General features: G+C 38.1%; 1 long non-coding RNA gene across 1 annotated transcript in view; it reads right to left on the minus strand.

Moving 5' to 3' along the window:
• The window catches only part of LOC117079385, a 48,877-nt gene that overhangs the window by 19,230 nt on the left and 5,484 nt on the right, over window positions 1-24,163 (minus strand). The window contains exon 2 of the long non-coding RNA XR_004435412.1: window positions 6,039-6,180. This is a non-coding gene — a long non-coding RNA (uncharacterized LOC117079385). The remainder of the gene's footprint in view (window positions 1-6,038; window positions 6,181-24,163) is intronic.

Raw genomic sequence — 24,163 nt, forward strand, 5'->3', positions numbered from 1 at the left:
TTAACAAATCTAGTTAACAATAAAATCAGCTAAATTTCAATAACATACAAAAACTTTACTCCAGTCTAACTCTATTTCTTCCCTCCTCCTTTTTGCTATTATTGCCTGTAAATTATATCTTTATACATTGTAAGTCAACAGGCACACTTGTGTAATTATTGCTTTATGCAGTTGTCTTTTACATCAGATAGGGGAACAAAGGAGTTAAAGACAAAAAATACGTTTACACTGTCTTTTATTTTTACCTATGTAGGTACTTACTGGAACTATTTATTTCTTCATGTTGCTTCAGCTTACTGTTTCATTTTAGCCTGAAGATATCCCTATAGCACCTCCCTTTTTTTTCTAGGCCAGGTTTGCTAGCAACAAAATTCTTTCAGTTTTTGTTTATCTGGCAATATCTTACATTTTCTTTTATTTTTGAAGGATAGTTTTGTCGAATATAGAATTCTTGGTCTAGGGTTTTTTTTTCTTTCAGCACTTTGAATGTGTCATCTCACTGCCTTTTGGCTTCCAGTTGTTTTTGATGATAAGTCAAATGTTAACTTATTGGGGAATTTTTTGCAGGTAATAAGTTGTTTTTCTCTTACTGCTTTCAAGATTTTTTTTCCTTTCCAACTTTTGACAGTTTGACTATAGTGTGTGTACATGTGGATTTCTTTGAGATTATCCTTCTTGAAGTTTGTTGAGCTTCTTAGATTCATAGATAAAACATTTTCATCAGATTTGTAAAGGTAGCCATTATTTCTTCAATTGTTCTTTATGCCCCTTTCTTTCTCTTCTCTACTTTTGAGACTCACATTATACATGTGTTGAGATATTGAAAATATCCGAAATGTATCTGGGGACTCTTAATTTTTTAAAATTTCTTCAGACTCGATCTAGTTTCAAATTTACTTAATTCTTTCTTCCGCTAGTTTACATCTGCTCCTGAGACCCTCCTATGAATTTCACATGTCAGTTATTGTACTTGTCAAGTCTGGCATTTCTATTTGGCTGTTTTTTTTAAAAAAAATTCTATATCTTTATTGTTAGTCTCCATTTGGTTATTCATATACTCCCTTTTAATTCTTTAGACATAGTTTCTATTTATATATTACTGTATTTGTAATAGCTGGTTTTAAGCATTCGTCTACTAAGTCCAATATCTGGGCTTCCTTGCATAATATTTCTATTGAATACATTTTTTCCTACTGTGCATGGGCCATACTGTGGTTTTGTATGCCTCATAGTTCTTTGCTTAAAGCTGGACATTTAAAATAACAATATGTGGCAATTCTGAAAATCAGACGCCTCCCTTGTCATCATTTTTCATTGTTGCTATTTGTTTTGGTTGTCGTTATTTACTGTTTAGTGACTTTTCTGGCCTAATTCGTAAAGTCTATAAGCTTTATCACGTGCAATCACTGAAATCTCTCCTTGGTTAACTTAGTGGTCAGCCAATAATTGGGCAGAAGGTTGGTTAAGTGCTTTTAACTAATAAGTGTCCTATCCTTTCCAAGGGTCTCTCAGTGAGTATGTGTGTGTGTGTGTGTGGTGTGTGTGTGTGTGTGTTCATGTATGTGTGTATGTTAGAGTATGCCTCAAATGGAAGTTGACAACTTTAACTTAGCCTTCACCCCTGCTTTCAAAGAACCTAAAGGTCGTGAAAAGGGATATATTAAGGCAGTCTTAGGTTTTTCCTGAAAATACACATAGCGTCACACATGCATGTGACTTTCTAGATCTCCATGAATATGTCAGAGCTTTTCCAAGAACTTTGTGGACATCTTGTCCCCTGGACCTCGTTTACGTTTTTGTTGTTGTTGGCCCACCTTTTAAAAATCTCACTTTTTTGAGTTTTAATTTTAAAATAACTTTTATGTAATAAAAACTGAAAAATACTCTTTGGTTGAGTGTTTTTCCTAGGCAGAAGCTACTCAGATAATCTGTTGACATTTTCATAGACACATTTACTCACATTTTGTATGTATAGATGATTAAAAATCATATAAATATTAGTCTTTTACTTGTCCTTCTCTACTGGCAAGTCTTTGGAGACAGGAATTATATCTTGTTTACCATTCTATGTACAATAAGCTAGCACATTGGTTGATGCATGTTATTCGGTCAATAAATAGATAGAGGCAAATTTTAGCAGGATAATTTGTTGAAGAAAATATTATGATTGATTTTCTTTTAAAGAAATGCCTAAACAACTAAATGCGTTCATACTTGGTGATAACTGCAATGTGAGATAAATTGCCTTTGTCATTTCTGTAAAAAACCTATCTGAGTGACTCATGCCTATAATCCCAGCAGTTTGGGAGGCCAAGGCGGGTGGATAATTTGAGGTCAGGAATTTGATACCAGCCTGGCCAACATGGTGAAACCCCATCTCTACTAAAAGTACAAAAATTAGTCAGGTGTGGTGGCACATGCCTGTAATCCCAGCTACTCGGAAAGTTGAGCCAGGAGAATCACTTGAACCTGGGAGGCAGAGGTTGTAGTGAACCAAGCTTCCGTCACTGCACTTCAGCCTGGGTGACAGAGTGAGAGTCCGTCTCAAAACAAAACAAAGAAACAAAAAAACAAAAACCAAAACCATCTGAGCTAAAATTTTCAAGTGTGTGTATTATTTCAAACAACTTCTGATGCATTCCATAGAAGTTCTCATGTTTCAGCATGCATTGTTTTCATGAGATATTTCTGTGCACCATGGAAGAAACTCCTTGCTAGCCAGCATCGAGCAGTTCAGTTGATAACTGAAAATCTTTAATTGTCAGAAGAGGAAGGTATTTACAAGACTAACCTGTCACTAGTCTGGCATACAAAAATTCACATGATGCTTCTGTCAAGCGTTCCATTGATACCTTCAATAGAAATGTTTTGAAATTTGTATGTTATATTTTGTCATTCTTCAGATAGAAAATCCCTATGTGGAAAATAGTACTTAACGTTATTACTGTATTTCGTACATGTCTAATGATGTTTTTCAAGTGAAATCAATAGGTATCTAAAATCATCTTTTCTTTTTGTAACCTCCAAATTTACTTTAAATTGAATTCAAAATTTGCATCTGTGCTATTTTCATTATGCATATAAAAGAATGTGCATATTAGCTTGTGCACCAACCTAAGAAAAATGTAATGTAAAGTTCCATACTTTTCTTTTTATCAAGTGACTGCTTTAACTTTACAGGAATTGAAAATTTGCAAGGGAGGCATTTGTTTTTATGGAAAACTGTGGGAAGATATACTTTCTTCATTGCTGATATATTTGAATGATATTTTTGAGTCCAATTTCTTAATTGATTGAAAATGAATACACCCATATATACAATGTCAAGAAGCGAAACATCTCATTTAGATACATTACGGGAGAAATTGGTCCTATTTTAATGGATATATCATGAATAAATCTGAATTCGTTAAATGTTTGCCACTCCCTCAAAATCTTCCAGACTTAAAAAGTTCAAGTCATATAATTTCTATAATATGACTAACATTCAGAGTAATTTTATATTAATTATATAAGATATAAACCAGAATGTCCTCCAAGCATATACAATGTGTGGTGCTTGAAGCCAGAGAGATTGTAAAATAAGAGAAGAAATTCAGTCATAGGGCTGACCTTTTGCTCCATCAAATATAAACTGTAATTTCAGCAGTCTGATATGGCATTCTTTTCTGGATGAGACTTTATGCCATTATCAATATAGAGTACATTGATAACAACTTAGTAGCACTCAAAGTAGATGAATATTTAAGTAGAAAAAATGAATAGTAAGTTGTTTAACCTTATTAAAAATACCAGTTTGCTGGGTCCATTGGCTCATGCCTGTAATCGCAACACTTTGAGAACCTGAGGTGAGAGGATTGCTTGAGCACAGAAGTTTGAGAACAGCCTGGGCAACATGAGGAGGTATCGGCTCTACAAACAAAACAAAACAAATAAACAAAAAAGTAGCCAGGTGTGGTGGTGCATGCTTGTGGTCCCAGCTCCTCAGGAAGTTGAGATGGGAGGATAGCTTGAGCCCAGGAAGTCAAGGCTGCAGTGAACCGTGATCACGCCATTGCATTCTAGGCTGAGCAACAGTGAGACCCTGTCTAAAATTTAAAAAAAAAAAAAAAAAAAAAAAAAAAAAAAGGGCAAATTGATTGGAGGCCTATTATCTATCTAATTTTTAATTGATTATTATACCATTACACAATCCCAGCATGATTAGCAAAAGCAACTGAGAAAATATCCTATGAAAGAAAAAGAAGTTAATTCTCAATGTTTGAACTTAATACATGATATGATCAATTCATCAGAAAATACATGGAATACAGCATCGATTTACTTATTTTTTTGCCAGCTCTCTCATTTAATGGCTTCTGTGGTGAAAGTTAAGCTTCTCAATAGCAAAGAGACTACAGAAATAGATGTTAGGCACATACATTTGAGAGTCCTAGTACTTGGGTTTAAAACCCAGCTTGTCTACTGACTAGCTGTGTAACCTTGGGCAAGATGACTTAACTTCTTTATTCTCAGTTTCTTTTTCTGTAAACTAGGGATAATATTAAATACCTCACATTGTTGGTATGAAGGTTAAATGAAAAAAATACGTCAATCATTTTGAACAGTGCCTGGCGTATAATAAGTACTATATGGGCTTGTCAATATTACTATTATTAAATTATTTTATAGAAGAGAACACATTAGAAATTAATCTATTGTCACAGCTAAATAATATCTTTATATATTGCTTTTACTTTATCTACTCACCACTAATTTAAAAATAGATACTGTTTTTATTTCTTCTGAGCTTTTTGTAGAATGGAGGCATCTGGGACATTTTCACCAAATCATTCATCAGAAGGTCCATTACCATTAGTTGAACTAATGGCTACTTGCACCATTAGCTTAAATCAACTAACAGGCAGCAGCAATTTCCTCAGTCTTTTTTTATGAGTGACTTTTTTTTTTTTTTTCTGCTTGGACACTTATTTGGGTTTAAATCTAAAAGAGTCATTAAGGATTTTCTGTACTCATATATTGTAAGAAATCTTGACAAATACTCATATTCTAGCTAATTTCCTGCTCCAAATTCATTTCCTGCTCCAAATTCAGTGCATATCTTTTAACAGCTTTTACTTAAAGAACAGAGGGAGAAAAGCTAAACTATTGGAGGTCAGGGCAGATGGAGAGTACATATGCACTGTTTTTCTGATTGTGGTGAAGTAATAGATTTAAATTTTTTTAATTTCTAAAAATTTCCACCTTGTCGCTGACTAATACTTTTATAAAATACAATAGAATTGAACTTCTAACAAAGGTGATCATGTGAGTAGATGACATAGTAATGCCAAATTGCCATAAAAATTTCTAAGCTTCTACTTTTAAATTCCATATTTTGAAATGCACTGGTAACAAATACTTTATGTGCTGGTACCTTGGGGAGCGCTCATATAGAGCACATTAAGATGGGCATATTGCCAAGGGTTACTTTAGGACATTGGCTTCTTAGGTAAATGGTAACAAATTTCCACCATCTTCCACAGAAGTGGCTTTATATAATCACTTACTACTCATTCAGTATTTAAATTCTAATTTGAAACTTAAGTATAGTAACAGAAAACAATTCAGGATTTGCCTGTGTACTAGGGTGGGAGGATATAGACTAGAAAGGGTCATAAGGAACTTTCTGGGGTACTGAAAATGTTCCATACCTTCTTTGTGTTGGTGGATTCACTGATATATACATTTTTAAAACTTTTTGAATTATATGCTTAAAATGAGTGCCCTTTATTGAATGTAAATTGGTGGATTCACTGATATATACATTTTTAAAACTTTTTGAATTATATGCTTAAAATGAGTGCCCTTTATTGAATGTAAATTATATCTCACTAAAGTTGGTTTAACAATACAGATTTTAGAAAGTATGTTGTTTACTTTGTGAGGAATGAAGAAATTGAGGAATAGACCTGGTTCTTTACTTACTTCCAAGATAAAGTATTGCGGACATACATCTTTTTCATTTTGCTTCTTACCATAACCCTGTTGTCACTCACCATGCATCAGGTGGCACTACCTGGTGACAAGAACCCCATGGCGCTGGCAACTTCTGCATGTGATAAAAGTGGCTGTTGTGCTCATTGCATCATCTTTCTTGGCCTGAAGGAAGTTCCCTTTCCATTGTCACAGAAGTTATTTCTTTAAAATGAAAATATCCTAAGTTTTTTCATAAGAAAATTTGAACTCCTTTTAGAACACATTGTTGTTTGAAGGTGAAGTAAATTTGGGTTCTTCTCAAAGAGTAATTTTAAATTAAAATTTTAAAACACCCAAATAAAATTTTAACAAATTACACAAAGTATAAACATTTTTTGGGAAGGAGTAACCGTGCATTAAAATATGGAAACTTCAGATTGATCTGTTAAGAAAATCACGGAATAAATATACAAAGTTTCTCCGTAGTTTTTATATCACAGACACATTCATGATTTTGTTACTGGCAAAAGGCTATTATATATCCAAGTTGACAATACTGATTGGTTACTCAGCATAGGCTAAGAATAAAGTTTTCTCTACATAATCACTAAGGATTTTAAGCAAGTTTCTTCTATCATAATAGCATATGATACTAAGCATTGAATGAGCTGTAAAAGTCTTTTAACAAACAAATATATCGTGGACTACCTAAAACCTCAGACTATATGGCGAAGCGATTCTTCTTCTAAATAGCATATAGGAGTGCTCATTTTAAGTTGCCGAAATTTCTTATATTCTGTCTCTGTCTAACTATCTATACATCTATCTTTCTATCTTCCTGTCATCTATATACACATAGGAGAAATATTTTCTCTATTTTGGTGGGTTGTTGCCCTAGTTTCAATAATTGAGTTTTGTATTTAAAGTAATACTTGCTTTTTTCCTGTTTATTACATAGAAAAGTGTAAGAAAAATTGATATCACTCTTAACCCATAATACAGAGATAACCAGTATTAACATTTTACTATGTATCCTTTATTTTTTCCCCCACCGACCACATACACATATGTAAGTAGCAAATATGAGGTCTGGCTTTCTTTAGTCAGAAAGCCAAATTTATTATTTGATAGGGCTTGGCTTCATTCTCACCCAAATTTCACCTTGAATTGTAATAATCCCCACATGTCAAGGGCAGGGCCAGGTGGAAATCACTGAATCGTGGGGGCTGTTTCTCCCATACTGTTCTCATGGTAGTGAATACGTCTCACAAGATCTGATGGTTTTATAAATGGGAGTTCCCCTGCACAAACTCTCTTGCCTGCCACCATGTAAGACGTCCCTTTTCTTCTCCTTTGCCTTCTGCCGTGATTGTGAGGCCTCCCCAGCCATGTGGAACTGTGAGTCCATTAAACCTCTTTTCTTTATAAATTACCCAGTTTTGGGTAGGTCTTTTTTAGCAGTGTGAGAACAGACTAATACATTATTATATATCAGGGGTTCAGATAATGGAGAAGCGTTGAATAGAGGACAAGAACCCAGGGAGCTCTGGAGGACTAAACAACATGCTCTTCCACCTTGTTCACATAGCAAATGCCAGCTTATGAATCAGACTCCCAACTGTTGCCTCCTCCTTCAGTCACTTTAATTGCAACCAAATAATACAATTTTCTGTAACCCAGAGAGAGAGAGATGGAATCAGCAATTCTGGCTTCCACAATGGGAGGCCACTACTTCTCTCCCTGGACTCTCATGGTGGAGAATTCCCCAGAGGAGTTTGGGATGCTGGAGGAAGTGGGTGGTTGGGTGATAAATAGCTAGAAACTTACCAGTGACCACTATGGGCCTCACATTTGCCCATCCAACATCCACACACACTATCTTAATATATTCATACATTAAAACCTGTCTCCGCCTAGCAGACGGAGACATCTCTCACACAACTAACAGGAAATGATCCAAAGTTGAGTTGGTTCCTACAGGTAGATCTGAATAATCCCGGGATAATTATGTGCAAAATGGCAAACTTAACTACTCACAAGGTATGTATATTGAGAGACTGAAAAAAGAGGAGAGAAATGATTAACAGTAATATAGCCATGACATGAAAAGGAGGGAATGTAGGAGGAGGGTATAGTCTCTGCTTCTACAATTTATCACAAAGCTTTTCCTGATAGCTTTTATGTCCTTTCTTTACTATTCGTTCGCTGTTCCTCTTGCCTTCAGTCTTCACCTCAGCTAGTCTGGGTTTTTCATAATGGAGTGACCCAAACATTCATTCTTGAGGTATCTGCATTCAAGTGGATTACACTCGTGTAGGACTGCCCATGCCTCCTACTCAATTATGTGTTTAAACCTGGCAGTACAATGAGGCACCTCAGGATTTCCCTGGTTTCTCTTCTCCCTGTGCTCAGTGTGAAATAATCACTGCATCTTTTCCCCCTTTATACTCAGAATTTTACTCAAGTCAATTGCTGACCCCTCCCATACTTGTTTTTTCAGTGGCATAAGAATCTTAACAATGGTCAAGCGTCAATAGCAGAGATCTGCCTCCATTAGATATTTTGACAGAGTGGGTTTTCAAAAACGGTCACATAAATATATCCCCTCTCCCATGCTCTTTTTATTTTGTAACTTTGATAGTCCTCGATCAAGATGTGGGGGTCTATGTTCCCTTCCCTTGAATCTCAGTGGGCCATGGCTCCCAGGGAAGTAATGCTGCGTGACTTCTTGGACTTGGATATGAAAGGCAATAGAGATTCCATGTGGCTTTCTCTCTTTCTCAAGACATATGCTTGGAAGAGGCACATATCATGCTTGGCTGGGTAAAAGAGGTCCAGTTATTCTGAAGCCACCATGCAGGAGTGATCTTGTAGAGAGACCACAGAGCTAGAAATGCTCAATGAGTTCCAGCTACTCCAGTCCTCACCTATTTGTGTCTTCCCAGTTGAGAGTTCAGACACGTGAGTGAGTGAGGTTGCAGATGATTTCAGCCCTTAGCCTTTGGACCTCTTCAGCTGTCGCTTTTCCTGAGAAGCCCATTCTAAACAGCACAGTCATGAGGAAAGTAAATGTTCTTGATTTGTAAAGCCAATATATACTGGGGAAGGATTTATATGGAGAAATAGATAACTCAAGTAGATATTATAATCTGTAAACCAGCAAAGCCCAGAGTTTCTGGGATAGAAGGCAAACATTTTGTGAAAGGGTAATTAGATGTAATTGTGAGTGGTACAACCTCCACTTCCACTCCTTGGCACCTGAATCTGGATATTCTAGATATGGGAGAAAGCATTATATTACCATATTATGTTCACTGGTTCAGATAATTTTCTATATCCTGTGAGAGAGAACCAAACATTTAAAATTAGAGCTAGCATTGCTACTGATAACTTGATAGATCATTACAGGGTTGTACAAAGCCAGCTACTTCTGGAGAATGAAGATGCATATGAATTCCACGTGTGTTAGTTCATGCCGTATTTCTATCATTGTAAAGTGAAGTTCTTAGAAGCAATGCTGTGGCCAGTACTGTACTTCTGTATCAGGTACTTGTTATTCTGCAGATGGTGGTGTTGGCTCTGTTGTGAGAGGTGTGGAGAACAAATCTAAACCCAGAATAAGTGTTTATTCCATTTAATGCCAGTGACTGCCTTTTTCATGGTGGAAAGAGTCCAGTGTAAACAATTGCCAAGCAGCTGCTTAGTTACCTTGAAGCACGAGATCTTATCAAGCGTTCAAGATTAGTCACTACTTCTGGTAAGCTGTGTATTTGGCAGAAGCTCTGGTCAGGTAAGCAAGTTATGAATGTATTTATATCCTGTGTTCCTTTGCCCATGGCCACTGCTTTCATGAGTCTGTTGAATAAATAGGTGGGGTGGGGGGGGAATACTGAAGAAGAAATTAATAGAAATAGTAGTTTTGTCCACTTGATTCATGGAAGACTTCTCTATAGTAGTGGTCTTTTGGCAGGCATTCATATGAGACACAAATATTCTCACACTCTCTCACCTTGAACCCATTCTGAAAGGTCCAATTGCGTGCTCCTTCCCCAAATCACTTTGTCATCAATCCTCTCTTCTTGCTTTTTCCAAGCCCTTGACCCTCTGGTCAAATGTTTTCCATTGCTCATAATTTAATGTGGATATTAACAATTCATCTCTTCTAGAAAAAGTGGACATTGAGGTGTGCTGTTCAAAGTTCTGCTCAGTGAAAGTGTTTCACTTCACCATTGTCCTCTAAGCTCAGCCTGAGTGGCCTGTACCACTGCACAGGTCTCCTCTGGCCTGTATCAGTATTGGAGGCAGACCTATCTGTAAATTAAAGTCATGTTTCTTCAGGTGAAAGCAAAATATTTAAAAATGTTGTATTTAGTGCAAAAGAGAAGCTACTATTTTCAGGATAAACAGCTATATACCAAGTACTAGAGTCTGTGTAGATTTACTTCAATGAGATAAAATCTGAAATAGCAGCTTTTGTTTGTGTCATCACCCGATAAAGTTTAGGACAATTCACTGTCGTTCTCAAAAACCCATTTATCTTTGGTGTACTGCACGGGAAAAGTAAATGGAAATGAGATAAATTACCACCCTGGTATTATTGAAGTTTTAATGATGTCCTATCCCTGTGATTTTTCTGGGAATGTGAGAGTTTTTGTTGTACTTTTAGTGGGAATGAGAATTCCAAGGGCTTCCACTTGACCTTTTCTACCACAATACCTATTGATGAAGGAGTCAATGCAGGAATTCTGACACTTTTTACAGATACCCGTCCAAAATATATGACACAATGGGGTTTAACTGCAGAGTTCTTCCCAAAGAATAGTCAGTCTCCTGCTTATTCAAGGGCCTCTTTGTTTATGAATTAATTAAAGCCTAAGAATTGAATGAGGACTACAATTCTCTATTGTGGTTGCTGTAGACTGAATTCTGCTCCCCAGATCAGGTTTTTGTTTTTTGTTTTTTCTATACAAATAAAACAGGACCTTATTGGGCTGCTTGTCTCTGGCTCCGGAAAATCCCTATTCAATCAACTGTGATGGATATTACTGTGCTCAGACCGTGTGATTACCATGTGGCCAGCTGGTTCTTATTAGCATAACCACGTCCACTTTGCTTTTACTTAAATGCTGCTACTTGACTTTTGATAGCCTGAAGTTCTTGAGTTTATTTATTTATTTATTTATTTATTATTTTTGAGACAGGGTTTCACTTTGTTGCCTAGGCTGGAATGCAGTGGCATGATCATGGCTCACTGTAGCCTCGAACTTCCGGGCTCAAGCAGCCTTCCCTGCTCAGCTTCCTGAGTGGCTGGGACTACAGATGTGCACCACCATGCCTGGCTATTTAATTTATGTATTTATTAGAGATGGGGTTGCTCTATGTTGCCCAGCTAGTCTCAAACTCTTGGGCTCAAGCGATCCTCTCATCTCAGTCTCCAAAAGTGCTAGGATTACAGATGTGAACCACTTCACCCAGCTTTCTATACTCTTCATGTCAGCAGGAATGCAGCCACCCAAAGCCTTACCCTAAAAAGTACTTGATTTGAGGGAGCCATGGGTGATAATTTAATTAGTTTTGTAGCTACTTTGTAAAGTCCTGCATTCCCACCTTCGGTTATTATTGAGAATTCCATTGCCTCTGCTTTACCTTAGACAGGTGACAAGATTCAAATTCTCCCTATTCCCTTTGGAGCCTGTTACCTACCCCTCACTTTTTGGAAATAATTTCTGTATCAGGTAGGATTTTTGGATGCAATTAGCAAAAATAATCTCTTAGCAAAAAGAGGGATATATCAGAATGTTATTGGAGCTTGCAAAATTGATGGGGGCTAGACCATGGGCTTAACGGGCATGCTGGGATCAGGAAGTTCAGAGGACCGGGCAGGAGAGGTGACAGTGTTTTAAGACAGGGGCAGGGCGGCCAGAGTCCACTGTGGTTCACAGTGTGAGAAGTAGGTCTACCCTTAGAAGTGATTATTCTTAGCATGTATTTACTTCTTTTGGTCCTGTCAGACTTCCAAACACAAACAGACTTCTCAGCAAACAAACTTAAATGTACATATACCTTCAAAATATTTGAAGAGTTTAATTAAAAGTCATTTCCACTACCTCTAAAAAGAGTTTTTATATTCAAAATATCCATCCTAATAGACAAACGTACAAGAGAGGAAAGACGTTAAAAATTTTCCCATTCCCAAGCATGAATGTCTTTGGGTCATTTATCAAAGTTCTCAAAGAAAGAATTGTATGTAATTGAGATAATAGATACATAGACATATGATAGATATTCATCCTGATTATATGATAATAAATCAACCTGAACATTCATGATTCAACATATCCTAGAATACCCGAGGGACAACATCTTGGTTCAGAATTAGATAAATTAATTAGGACAAATGTTCTTATTAATTCAGAAACAAAACGGGTTATTTGAAGATTTAAAACCAGACAAACACTTTTGGAAAAACATCTATGAGCTGACTGAACTCCGCATCCAATGAAGAGGATAAATATTTGAATTAAGAGTGTTTTCAGAATTCAGATTGTGATGGCCTGGTGTGGTGGCTTATGCCTATAATTGCAACACTTTGGGAGGCTGAGGCAGGTGGATCATCTGAGGTCAGGAGTTCGAAACCAGCCTGGCCAACATGGTGAAACCCTATCTCTACTAAAAATACAAAAAATTAGCTGAGCATGGTGGTGCATGCCTGTAATCCCAGCCACTCAGGAGACTGAGGCAGGAGAATTGCTTGAACCTGGAAGGCAGAGGTTGCAGTGAACAGAGATAGCGCCATTGCACTCCAGCCTGGGCAACAAGAGCAAAACTCCATCTTAAAAATAAATAAATAAATAAATAAATAAATAAATAAATAAATAAAATGGGAATTCGGATTGTGGCAATTAAATGGAGAATTAAATGGAGGATGGTATGAAGTACAAAGAGGCAAAGAGACTGAAAGTCATAGATGCTACTTATGGGAAAAAATAAACAAAAACCCTAAACAAACAAACAAACATTCAAGAACAATAAGCTTCATTTTCTTTTTCTATTTTTGGAACCATGGAAAAAATAGAGCCTAGTGTTTGATAATTTCACGTGGTGTGATGGTCCATGTAAACCCTCAGAGGGCTTCCAATTGCAAAAAGAGATTATCCACAAGCAGAGAAAATGATGAAGAAAACTTAATTGGCAGAATTGTAAAGATCCCTCTCTCAAAAAGGAAAGCCTTAGGTCAGGTGCAGTGGCTCGCATCTGTAATCCTAGCACTTGGGAGGCAGAGGAAGGAGGATGGCTTGAAGCTAAGAGTTTGAGATCAGCCTGGGCAACATAGAGAGAACATGTCTTTACAAAATAATAATAATAATATAATAATAATAATAATAATAATCCAGATGTGGTGACAGGTGCATATAATCCCAGCTACACGGAAGGCTGAGGAAGGGGGATAGCTCAAGCTCAGGAATTCAAAGCTGCAGTAAGTTAACACCACCGTGATCATAGCTGTTGCCCAGGCAGACGTTTAAGCTGTCTTAAACCTCAGCTTCCTCTAACCTGGGCAACACAATGAGACACTGTCTTAAAAAAAAAAAAAAAAAACAGAGAAAAAGGACAAAAAAAGGACAGCCTTGTAAACTGTAGTTGGGGCAGACAATTAACTGAGTGATTGCTTCAGTTCACCATAAGGGAAGCAAAAATGTTTGATTTGGATTGGGCTAAGAAAGAAATAATTCTGTGCCTGTCTCTGTCTCTTTCACTTTGCTCAGGTAACATCTATTTGTCCTCAAAGCCTCAGGGAGGGGAGACCACCTGTTTCTTGCTCCCAGCGGGTGGTCATGGTCGACAAGGCTGTTGATCCTGGTGGCGGCGGTGATGCTGCCCGGAGTGGTGGTCGGGTAGTGCTGGAAGGATTTTAAAACCCAAAGATTATTTTCACATATTTGTAGAACAGATTTGAGGCCAGTGTAGCCAGAGAGAAAGAAGTGGTTCCCACCAAACAATTCAGATGGTGTTCCATAGCCCTGAAAAGTCTTCCTCAGATTTACCCTCTATCAAAAGCAGAAGCTGAATTTGAAAATATCTGTTTCATTCTCTATGTATGTTTCTGTGCTAACTATATAATTTACTGGAGGTGAATTATTTTATTTTGGAGCACATTTTTTCTTTCTTTCTTGTTTGGAATGAAACAAAATGTCATTTCTCAAGCTGCCATGTTTTTCCTTTGGGATTTTTAAATTCCACATTTACTTGCTGTGGACACTAGGGGTCAGCAAAGAATAGATGTATTTTCCACTAGCGCTCAAACTTAGGCTACTGCTGTCTTGTCCTGTGTAAAGAGTCAAAAAAGGCCTGCGCGGTGGCTCACGCCTGTAATCCCAGCACTTTGGGAGGCCGAGGCGGGCGTGAAAGCCTGAGGTCAGGAGTTCGAGACAAATCTGGTCAACATAGTGAAACCCCATCTCTACATACAAAAATTAGCTTGGCGTGTTGGCGTATGCCTGTAATCTCAGCTACTTGGGAGGCTGAGGCAGGAGAATAGCTTGAACCTGGGAGGTGGAGGTTGCAGTGAGCCGAGGTTGCGCCATTGCTCTCCAGCCTGGGAGACAAGAGCGAAATTCCATCTCAAAAAAAAAAAAAAAAAAAAAAATTCAAAAAAACAAGCCATGGTATCATACACTATGGATATTTAGATATCTGTTTTCGACGGAGTCTTTTGAATGATCATTTTTATTGCTTTAACCTACATTCACTATTTGTTCACAATGAAACATCTTTCCTAAAAGCTTAAAAATTAAGGTTTTGAGTAACATACTTTTAATACTTATTCCAAAGGTTTTCCTGATAATATCACACAATACAAATAATCTTTTGAGGAAAGTTTAAATATAAAATTCACAATCAAATGAATGATAATTAGTAATCTGCATTGTTTTAGCCTAAATAGGCAATGCAGCTTTTCTTATGCTTACTGTCCCAGTTCCTTTCTCTTCCCTTCCTCTCTTTTTGTATTACTTAATAATAAAAATTATAAGTACAAGAATAGCAATGATGACTTCCTACAGTCTCAGAAAACCCTTGAAAATCAAATAAAAATAAATTATAACATGGTAGAATTAACAAAATTCTTGCTGGATTTTAGTATCCAGGTTGTGGCACACTTATCAGGATGTATTTTATGAATTGCACGTTACTAATAAGTTCGGCTTCCTTACTTATTCCAGTGTGCCATATGCATACACACACACAGGAATAAACAAACACTGTGTTAAATTCCTCATTGTTCCATTGCTAGCCAAGGTGAGTTAATCCATTGCCAGTTAAATTAACTACTTGGAAATAGCAGTAGGAAAAATATTCAAAATAAGTAAAAGTACAAAGAACAATGTTTAAAAAATGAAACTAAAGTTGAAACTATTACAAAGAACAAATGGGGAGCTTTCATATTCCTGTGACCCCCTATAACCAATGATGTTAACATGGGTCAAGTTCACATGAAAAGAATTTCTCTGCAGATAAAATGGACTTCTTCTTACCTTATAAGAAAATAACTTCAAGACTGAATAAAAAAATTAAAAGCATCTTTTTCCCTTTAAAAAGTATGTATATTTTTTCTTCATTCAATTTTATTAGTTTATACCTTTCTAGAGAGCAGTCACTAAATTGTTTTATGTTTTGCTTAACATGACACTCCACACATATGGATCCTTAAGAAGACTGCACTCCTCTAAAAGAGAGGATTAATAAAGGAAATATTCTTGAATTTCCAATTATATCTATTGCCCAGTGTAGTCAATCATTTTCAAATTACAGGGTCTTTACCTGCTGAATCATTTAATAAAGAAGTGTCAAGTCACAGTGCAGAGGGAAGGTGTCCTAATGAGGTTCCTGGCGTTGAGATACTCTGAGCCCAGGGGAGTTCTCCCTGTCAGTCATCTCCAGCTTGCTCTGACCAGGCACTTTGTGGACTGCAGCCCAGCTCACCCGTTGCGGAGAAGTCATATGCTCTCACCGCCAGACAGTTCGAATCAATTGACCTTTAATGGTTTTTATTGTTTATGCTGCCCTTTAAAGTAGCCATCATCTTTTTTTTAAAACCTCTAGTTCTGGCCGGGCGCGGTGGCTCAAGCCTGTAATCCCAGCACTTTGGGAGGCCGAGACGGGTGGATCACGAGGTCAGGAGATGGAGACCATCCTGGCTAACATGGTGAAACCCCGTCTCTACTAAAAAAAAATACAAAAACTAGCCGGGCGAGGTAGTGGGCGCCTGTAGTCCCAGCTACTCGGGAGGCTGAGGCAGGAGAATGGCGTAAACCAGGGAGGCGGAGCTTGCAGTGAGCTGAGATCCGGCCACTGCACTCCATTCCGGGCGACAGAGCGAGACTCCGTCTCAAAAAAAAAAAAAAAAAAAGAAACCTCTAGTTCTGAGGATTTTTCCTAGACAGATAGAATGCCTCTTTGTCTAGGAAAGAAAGTCAAGATTCTTCTCAGGGTTTAAGAGGTGGGGATAAAAGTCCTGGGTTGGAGAAAATCCTGGGGCTAAGAACAGGGCACACATTTCTTCCTCTTCTTTTTTTTTTCTTTTCTTTTTTTTTTTTTTTGGAGACAGGGTTTCACTTTGTCGCCCAGGCTGGAGTGCAGTGGTGGTGTGATTTTGGCTCACTCCAACCTCTACCTCCTTAGCCCAAGCAATCCTCCCACTTCAGCCTCCCGAATTAGCAGGCCACCATGCCTGGCTAATTTTGTTTATTTTGTTATAGAGATAAGGTCTCACTATATTGCCCAGGCTGGTTTTGAACTCCTGGGCTCAAGCAATCCTCCCACTTCAGCCTCCCAAGTTTTGGAATTATAGTCGTGAGCCACTACACCCAGCCTTCTACCCTCTTTCTGATGCTGCTGATAGGGAAGAAGAAAACTCTCCATATTTTTGCTTTTGGACAGACCTCTGTCTTTTCTTTTTTTTTTTAATCCTAATGGCAAGGTCATAATTCTAAAGTGAAGGAAAAAAAGTACGTGTGTATATGTGTGTATGTGTATATGTGTTTATGTGTATATGCCAGCCAGGAACATGTTTTTTAGCACATTCCCCATCCACACTTGTTATCCTCCCTCCTCAATATGATAACAAGTGAGGAGCTTTTATTTTACTCATGTCCCTCAGCAGTCCCTCTACCATGACCTCTGAGTCTTGAGGGCCATGCTCTTCTCTTTAAATCCATGAGGGCCTATGGCCACTGAGCTGCAGTAAAGAACTCCAGCTTGCAGGGAGGCAGAAATCAGAACAAAGTGCTACTTAGAATTGTTCTTCTTTGCACCTTCCATAGTTAATCTTTAGCAACCTAAAACACATCAAGTGGGAATGTTCACCTCAGTGCTTTCTTTATTTTATTTTATTTTTTAAATTTTTGAGACAGAGTCTCACTCTGTTGCCTAGGCTGGAGTGCAGTGGCACGATCTCGGCTCACTGCAGTCTCGAAGTGCTAGGATTACAGGCATGAGCCACTGTGCCCCGCCAGTGCTGTCTTTAATATAAGTAAATATATGACAAAGGGGGACAGCAAGTGTCATAAATTCTGATTTCATTTCTGGTCTTAAACCTCAGCTTCCCTCAGAGAAAAATGAACTGGCCAGGTGCAGTGGCTCAAACCTGTAATTCCAGCACTTTGGGAGTCTGAGGCAAGTGGATCACCTGAGGTCAGGAGTTCAAGACCAGCCTGCCCAACATGGTGAAAGCCCGTCTCTACTAAACATACAAAAAATTAGCTGGGTGTGGCAGTGGGCATCTGTAATCCCAGCTACTACAGAGGCTGAGGCAGCAGAATTGCCGGAACCTGGGAGGGGGAGGTTGCAGTGAGCCGAGATGTGCCACTGCACTCCAGCCTGGGCAACAAGAGCGAAACTCCATCTAAAAAAACAAAAAAAAAAAAAAAAGAAAAAAGAAGAATGAACTAACTTTTCCTTCCTTCCTTCCTTCCCTCCCTCCCTCCCTCCATCTCTCTCTTTCTCTTCTTTCCCTTTCCCTTTCTCTTCCTTTCTTCCTTCCTTTCTTTCTTTCTTTTTCTTTCTTTCTTTCTTGCTTTCTTGCTTTCTTGCTTTCTTTCTTTCCTTCTCTCTCTCTTTCTTTCTTTCTCTCTTTCTCCCTTCCTTCCTTTCTTTCTTTCTCTCTCTCTCTCTTTCTTTCTTTCTTTCTTTCTTTCTTTCTTTCTGTCTCTTTCCCTCCCTCCCTCCTTTCCTTCCTTCCTTCCTTCCTTCCTTCCTTCCTTCCTTCCTTTCTCTTTCTTCTTAATGTCTTTGCAAAGTAAAGCTAATAGCACTCAGTGTATAGGTCTGAGACATAATATGAATGTCTAACATATCTTCTACTCATTTCATTCTGAGGGCATCCTTCATTGAAAATCTCTTTCCTTCTGTCCACTCTCCCAAATTCCCTTCTCCATTGAGCACATTTTTCATTCTGCCCCTTAGCTTAATCCTCCCTCCCCCGATTACTCCCTTTGTAGGTTCTTAGAGACCCCGAAGTTATCGTTGGTGCTTATTTCACTGGCCCGTCAAGTGTGGGGACTGCACATAATAAACACTCTCCAGTCAGGTAGGCACCTTCAATTAAAACTTCATCTTTCATGCTATCCAGTCCCACTTCAATAGCATCTCTTAAACAACAATCACATATCACAACTTCCAGGGCTTTCTAAAACAGGTAAGAGATGCTGCTAAGACCTGGCGGGCTCCCAGAGTGTAGCTGTCAGTGGCCAAAATTTAGCTGCAAAGGTCCCAATATTCTTGGGTTCAACAAAAATTTCCCTCCAGATGCTTAGATTTTAGAAAATAAATCCCCTCCGTTCTAAAGCTTTAGGTTTCTTTCCTCTCTATTATGAGGTAACAATATGGTGGAGGTAAGCAGGCTTGGCTATTGTAGTGGGTTGAATAGTGGACCCCGGAAAGATATATCTAAGCCCTAACCTGCCGTCTCTATGAATGTTATCTTATTTGGAAATAGGAACTTTGAAGACGTAATTAGGTTAAGAATCTCAAGATGAGATTATCTTGGATTCAAGGTGGACCCTAAATCCAATGGCATGTATTATTATAAAAAGAGGAGCAGAAAGAAGGACACACAGGAGAGACCATGTGAAGTCAGTGGCAGAGACTGGAGTGAGGAGTCTATAAGTCACGCTACTCAAAGGCTCACCAACAACCACCAGAAGAAGCTAGGAGAGTATGGAGGAGATCCTCCCTTAGAGCTTCCAGAATGAACCAAACCTGTTAACATCTGATTTTTGAGTTTTGGCCTGCAGAACTATGAGAGAATCAATTTCTGTCATTTTAAACCACTTAGTTTGTGATAATTTATTGCAGCAGCCCTAGAAAAGTAATCAAGCTATTGTAATTTCAATTAATGAGGAGATTTTCTTTCTTTTGTACCAGCTATGACCCTGACAATGGGTATAGTTGTTTCTGCAGCCCAGAGTACTAAGATTGTTATGCATTACCAATGTCCTTTCCATGCCCAGTCTGGATGGGAAGGATTGCTTTTCTCTGGGACCACTCTTCTTGAGATAGTGGTATGACTCTTAGTGGCACACGTGTAACCAAATTCATCAGTTAAATTTGGACATGGCAAATTTTACAAACTGATCCGTACTGTTATTCGTGTGCACATTTTATTGGTGTAAATTGATTTTAGCTCTTTGAACAACAATATTATATATTTTGTCCTCCCCTGCCCCGCTCATAGGCCCTGATGTGGTGTCTTTTAGAGAGCCAGGGCTCAGTGGGGTGTGAGATGCCAAATGACCAAACTCTCCAGGGTTCAGCAGCATGATTATAAAGAGAAGAATGCTTTCAAAGGATTCAAAAAGGCAGGGATAGAAAAGTGAGCAAGGAGGTTAAATTTACGTCCCATGTTAAATCCCCTAGTGATCCCTTTAGGAAGCTGGAATTGAAGATGAAAGTGAGACGTAAAGATAAGCATTGTCACTTCTGCTTTGCTGCCCCTCCCTCTGCTTCCTCAGTTTCTCTGACTTGTCTTCAGTTATCATCTCAGGCTTGGCTCTATTTCTTAGCTAATCCTGAGACCCATCTCTTTTATTCCACTTTGCTGTCTTTATACCTCTCTCCTTCCTCCTTCAAAATCCTTACCTCCAAATTAAGTTGAGATCTAAAGCCTGATCGAGGAGTAGTCTTTTCCAGAACATAGACTTGTTCTCTCTCTGCAACAGTCACATAAGTGAGTGCACCACAATTCAGTTATGTAGGCCCAGTCTCAGCCCCCACCCTATCCTTCCAATGGTCCTCACTTAGAGAAGTGGCATCTGCACAGACCTCTGACTGGTCTCGTTTAGAGGCTCATCCTGAGCTCTCATGCACTCATTTACTGCCTTAGTTCCTTGTTCAACCCTTCAGCAGCCCTCACTTCATCCTGTTCCTACGCTCCAACCAGACTTGGATACCTAGAACTTTAGGGCAATAACACCTGTTCACCTGGGTCCCTGTCTACTGGTAGCTACTTGGTTGGAAGTCCTAAAGCTGACAACTCTAGAAATGGAACTGGGAATCTTGGGGCCCTTTGGACACCTAGAGACTTGATCTTGTCTGCACCAGGGCCAGCCTTTAAGGCCAAATTAGCTCTCTTCAGACTATCTCCAACTCCAAAAATGGAAGATCTGTGGAGGCCTGGGTTCCTCTTCTCTGTGATAGCACTGTGTGTTTGGGCACCCTTCTTATATGTTATCAAAGCATCCCCAAGTTATAATAAGCATTTAAATATTGAAAAGAGTAAAACAGAATGATATGACAAAGATAAAAAGTGATTCAGGTACTGACTTATTGGGCTGTGGAACTAAGCAGATGGTGCTTACTGTGAACATTTTGAATAATAAATAAGAAAGGTTAATCATTAGTTAACACCCCACTGAAAATAAAAAGAAGTAAGGCTTAATAGCTGTGGTCAAATACCACTATTCAATAAGAAATGCTAAAGACAATATGGAAGTGTGGTTTTAGGACATAAAAGGGGAGTGTACATTATTCTTGGCTCACTCACCCTTTGTGTGGGTGATGTTAAGAGAAAACAATGCCAAATGAAATCTAAAGGGAATTGGCGTTATAAAGCATCACCAGGTGCACTCTACTTATCCTCACAGAAACTCTAACCAACAGGTATATGAGGAAAGCAAGTTTGCAATGGCCTTGCAAAATAAGAACTCAGTATTAAAGTCTTCAAAGAAAGGATGCTATGAAAAGATTTATATTAATAAATCCAAGAAGATCAGTAAAAAAGTGTAGAGAAGGAAAAGCCTTCTTCAGCTCCATCATTCTAAGTTTAGGCACCAAACACAGCTGTTTGAGAGGGTCTTTGGGCTAAGGGAGGGAGTAATTTTGTTGGGAAGTGAGAAGCCTTTATAATGGAAATGTCTTAACAGGGCTTAGTACTGCTTAGCATATTTACAAGACTCAAAATTGTCTGGTTTACCTTTACCAACACTATCTTCAGATATTTATGAACCTCTTGTTAAAATCATGGCTCAGTAATGGGAATTGCTTGAGGGACTAAATCCCAATGCAAGGCTATCATACTTAAGACGGAAAATTAGCATGGAAGGTATAGGCTTGGAGATCAAGAAGTTAAAGAGATGTGAGAGAAATTACTCTGAAGAAAATAAATAGAAAACAGAATGAGACAGATTGTCTTGCAAAATGCTGGAGGGAAGGGAAATTGGTAGAAAATTTTCCAGTCAGTTATTTTGTAAAATACACAGAATCTTAAAAAAAAAAAAACCATTTCACCTACTAATTCTATTTTTCCCAATTCTATTTTCCCTACTATATCTATTTTTCTTAATATAATATAATTCGAACAATTATTTAGCTAAAAACAATACAGCTAAATATCATCTTTCACTGTACTGTTTTAATAAAAATCACCAAAAATAAGAGGTACTAGAGGGCATAATGCTTGCACAAATAAACATTCATGGTGTTAAAATAATTATTTAGGAAACAAAACTTTGGAAATGTTTAGATATTGGTTGTTGTGCCTAAGTGGTGTGTCCTTAAGTGGAGATTTGAAACTTTTAGATTTGGTTCATTTTAATACTGAACAAAATTAAATCAACCAGCTAGTAAAGGATGGCCAGGTCTTGTACATTTTCTAGCTCGCAGTATTTCCATTCACAATGTGAATGGTGCCTGTATCAATTAGGGTTCAACCAGAGAAATAGAACCAGTGGGAGATATATATTAACAGATTTATTGCAAACGACTGGCTTACACAATTGTGGGGTTGGATGGACAAGTCTGAAGTCTGTAGTGCAAGCCCTCAGGAAGGGCAGGCTGGACCTCTTGGGCATGAATTGAATGGCTATCCACTGGCAGAATTTCTTCTCCTTCTGGAAAGCCTCAACTCTGCCCTGAAGGCCTTTCAAACACATTTAGTCAGCCCAACCCAAGTTTTCTACACTTGATCTTAGCTAAAAGGCTGAGAAGCAATCTACCCAGGTTTTCTAAGTCAAGTTTGCTTACGTAAAGTCAACTGACTATGGACTTTTATCACATCTACAAAATTCTTCAATGACAGAAACACTCTAGATTAAGTTTGACTGAATAACTAGTGATTAACACAAAAACTGTCCATCACAGTTCGCTATGGGTCAATTTGGCATTTAAACACATGTCCTTAGTTTATACATAATCTCCAAATACAGACAATAACACGAACATACTTCTGCCATCTATGGCAAAACTATCCCATATACAACCAAAAACATGCTAACCCTTTCCCCAGAAAAGGATGCAAAGTCCTCGGGTGATGTTCACTCTTCTGTAATATAAAGTTAGTTTTCATTCATATGTCTTATGTTAGATAACAAGTGAATAAGAGGAAAGAAAGCAAATATAATTTAGTTCACAACAACTAAACACATATTTAATTCAAAACAAATATCCACAAAAAATAAGGAAAACATTCATAACTATCATAGTCTTCATTTATGCAACTGATTATATGGTCCTAGCTGATATTGAAAACTATGCTATATGTTCCCACACCCATTCAATATTCCCTTTGCCCTCAACAAGCATCTTAGCTGGTCATGGTTTTGCGCCAGAGGGGGTGACTCTACCTTCATTCCTAAAGGGTTTGGGACATTAGAAATCTAACCTAAATTGACTTTTATACTTTTCCATAGACATTAACTACAAGACATTCTAGTACTATAAGATTCCCTAAGGAATCTCTTGTGTTCTATAGATATTCTTCATTACCCCCATTGTGTACTAGAAGACTATTTTTTTCCTTGGTTATCATAGCCAAACTGTGATAAATATAGTAACCCCATTCTTTTACTGTTCTTTCAGAGGCATGAAGAATCAAAACTGTTTGTGTGGCAGTCTCAATTTGTAGTTCAGTGGGATCATGTTTTGTCTTCTGGTAGAACCATTTATTCCTTAAAAACTAGAATCTCTAGACCAGCAAAACTGAAGGTCTTAGAGATGTTTTAGAAAATTGCTGGTAGTAAGTGGAACCACTCCCATTTCCCTGCCTTGAATTTTGGTTATTTGAATTATGACTATGGTAGTAATAGCAGTATATATTGAACACTAATTTAGAGCACATACAGCATCCTGGAGGATGCCTCAGTCCCTGCCCTAGTTTTTCAATTTATTTCCACCCAACTATTACTGTAACTGAGTCTTCACAATGTTATTTCATCATTCTATCAAGCTAGCTGCTTCAGAATGGTAGGGAATATGATGGTGGACAAGTCACTCTGTAAGTTCATAGTTTTGGCAGAAACATTGCATTCAGGAAAGGCAAATCCATATCCAGACTAATTGTCTATTTCTTTAAGAAAAAAACACCACCTATATCATGGTGGAAGTGGTCCAATGTAATTAAGTTGCTACTAGGTTACATGGATGATTACCTTAACAAATGGGTCCATATAAAGCACTCAGGATTGGTCTCTCCTGCTGGTAGACTGGGCACTCCACAGTGGCCATAGCAAGGTTGGCCTTAGTGAGTAGACATATTGCTGAGCCCATGCATAGGTTAAACCCATGTATAACTGTCACCAATGGGTAATGAAAAGAATGGCTGGGAAATGAAGCTGACTGGTATTGATGAGATGGATTATTCTATTCAGTTGATTACTAAAACCCTCCTCTAGTGAAGCAACCCATGATGAGTCTTCACATAAGACATAGATAT

The sequence above is a fragment of the Trachypithecus francoisi genome, unplaced genomic scaffold, assembly GCF_009764315.1.
Source record: "Trachypithecus francoisi isolate TF-2019V2 unplaced genomic scaffold, Tfra_2.0 Lachesis_group7, whole genome shotgun sequence".
NCBI classification, from domain to species: domain Eukaryota; kingdom Metazoa; phylum Chordata; class Mammalia; order Primates; family Cercopithecidae; genus Trachypithecus; species Trachypithecus francoisi.